Below are 2,500 nucleotides of genomic sequence, written 5' to 3' on the forward strand. Positions count from 1 at the left end.
CTCGCTGCGGACGACGGCCCTCAGCTGCCTCGCCGCCTTCTCCTCCAGCGCGCCGTAGCACAGCGCCGCCTCGCTCGCCGCGTACTTCCCCCCCGGGTAGTGCCCGCCGCCCTGCGTCGTGCCTCGCTTCCCTGCCGCGGGCACGCTGTAGGCGTTGTTGTTGCTGCCGCCCCGGCCGCCGCCTGGCAAGCTGTTTTGCTGCCAGCGCTGCTTGTTTGCGCCCGGAGTGTGGGCACGCTGGCTCGTCCTGGGGTTTTGCCACTTCCCCCCGGTGGTGCGGGGCTTGGGGCTCGGGGCGGGCAGCAGCTTGTAGAGCCCGTCGTCCGTGAGGTCTGCCAGGTCGCCGACCAGCAGCTGCTGGATGACCTGCTTCCGCCGCAGGGCAGTGCCCGCCTTGAGGACGCCATGCAGCGCCCGCCCTACATACACACACCACATGGAGGGTTTAGACACTCTTCATGTTAGGAGCACAGACCCACAACGCACCGAGAAGCCCAAGGAGACGGAGACGAAGACGGAAATGGAGAAGACAAGGAGACGGAGAAGAAGAAGAGAAGGAAATGGAGATGGAAACGGAGATGGAGACGGAGATGGAGATGGAGATGGAGATGGAGATGAAAAGGAAACGGAGATGGAGATGGAGAAGGAGAAGGAGGAGCTGATGGAGAAGAAGAGGAGCTGGATATGGAGATGGAGATGGAAATGGAGATGGAGATGGAGATGGAGATGGAGATGGAGATGGAGATGGAGATGGAGATGGAGATGGAGATGGAGATGGAGATGGAGATGGAGATGGAGATGAGACGGAGATGGAGACGGAGATGAGAAGGAAACGGAGATGGAGATGGAGAAGGAGAAGGAGGAGCTGATGGAGAAGAAGAGGAGCTGGATATGGAGATGGAGATGGAGACGGAGATGAGAAGGAAACGGAGATGGAGAAGGAGAAGGAGAAGGAGATGGAGATGAGACGGAGATGGAGATGGAGATGGAGATGGAGATGGAGACGGAGATGGAGATGGAGATGGAGATGGAGATGGAGATGGAGATGGAGATGGAGATGGAGATGGAGATGGAGATGGAGACGGAGATGGAGATGGAGACGGAGGAGCTGATGGAGAAGAAGAGGAGCTGGATATGGAGATGGAGATGGAAATGGAGATGGAGATGGAGATGGAGATGGAGACGGAGACGGAGACGGAGATTGAGGAGGAGATGGAGATGAGAAGGAGATGGAGATGGAGATGGAGATGGAGACGGAGATTGAGGAGGAGATGGAGATGAGAAGGAGATGGAGATGGAGATGGAGATGGAGATGGAGATGGAGATGGAGATGGAGACGGAGACGGAGATTGAGGAGGAGATGGAGATGAGAAGGAAACGGAGATGGAGATGGAGATGGAGATGGAGACGTAGCAGCGTTTGAAATAGTGGCACAAGAGAGGTTTCAAAGCATTCAGCTCAAACAAAGTGCGTTGCGATACCATACAAAAAGCAAAGAGAGCGAGAGACAGAGAGCAAGAGAAAGCAAGCGAGAGAGAGAGAGAGAGAGAGAGCCAGAGAGAGAGCAAGAGAAAGCAAGCGAGAGAGAGAGAGAGAGAGAGAGAGCCAGACAGAGAGCAAGAGAAAGCAAGCGAGAGAGAGAGAGAGAGAGAGAGAGAGAGAGAGAGCCAGAGAGAGAGAGCAAGTGAAAGCAAGCGAGAGAGAGAGAGAGAGAGAGCCAGAGAGAGAGCAAGTGAAAGCGAGAGACAGACAGACAGAAAGAGGAGGTCTTCTCCAGTGAGAGCGACTGAGCAGACAGGTTGGGCAAGAGCGTGAGTGATGAGCGGAATGCAGATCTCTCTCATTCCAAAGAGCGCCCAATGAGTTCCTGTGGCGAACCACTGCGGGAACTAAGCCCAGGAGTTATCGAGTGCCGAGCGTCTAATTTCGACACAAAAATCTGCCCTTCATTGTGTTCAGAGGGAGATTTGTGTTCAGAGGGAGATTAGTTGTGATCTCCTGGAGAGCCGGATTCTCCCAGAGTCCCCCAGAAAAAGAGCTGTCCAGTAGTGGAATGTTTGATAGATACGGAAAATGGCAGAATTGTGGGAAAAGTACCCATTTAGCTGGAAACCACTAGAAGGTGGCAAAGCAGAAGCTGAGAGCCATGGCGACTGTCCTCGTCTTCAAAGAGCCCACAAAATCATAGTCACAACTCAACTGCAAACCAGCCCTCTTTCAATAAAACAGCATCCTTCCCCCAAAGCAGCTATATCAAGCCTCCCCAAGGCTGCAGTACAATGCAGTGCGAAAGCTTTGCCCTTTCAGCCAGCTCCTATGAGTTATCACAGCATGCTCTCTCAGCCCAGTGACCCCATGCCGCATGCGACCTCAAGCAGATGGATCCCCCCTTATGTGCTGTGGTTCTGCCTAAGGTTTCTTCCTGCCTAACAGGGAGTTTTTCCTTGCCCCTGTTGCCATTGTGCATGCACTAAGGGGGTTTAGGCTCTGGGCTCTGTTA

The 2,500-nt window shown here is 54.2% G+C and overlaps 1 protein-coding gene across 2 annotated transcripts in view; it reads right to left on the reverse strand.

Annotated features, from left to right (window-relative positions):
- The window catches only part of ca12 (carbonic anhydrase XII), a 33,671-nt gene that overhangs the window by 7,730 nt on the left and 23,441 nt on the right, over positions 1–2,500 (reverse strand). The window lies entirely within an intron of this gene.

The sequence above is a fragment of the Sprattus sprattus genome (assembly GCF_963457725.1).
Source record: "Sprattus sprattus genome assembly, chromosome: 11".
Taxonomy (NCBI): domain Eukaryota; kingdom Metazoa; phylum Chordata; class Actinopteri; order Clupeiformes; family Clupeidae; genus Sprattus; species Sprattus sprattus.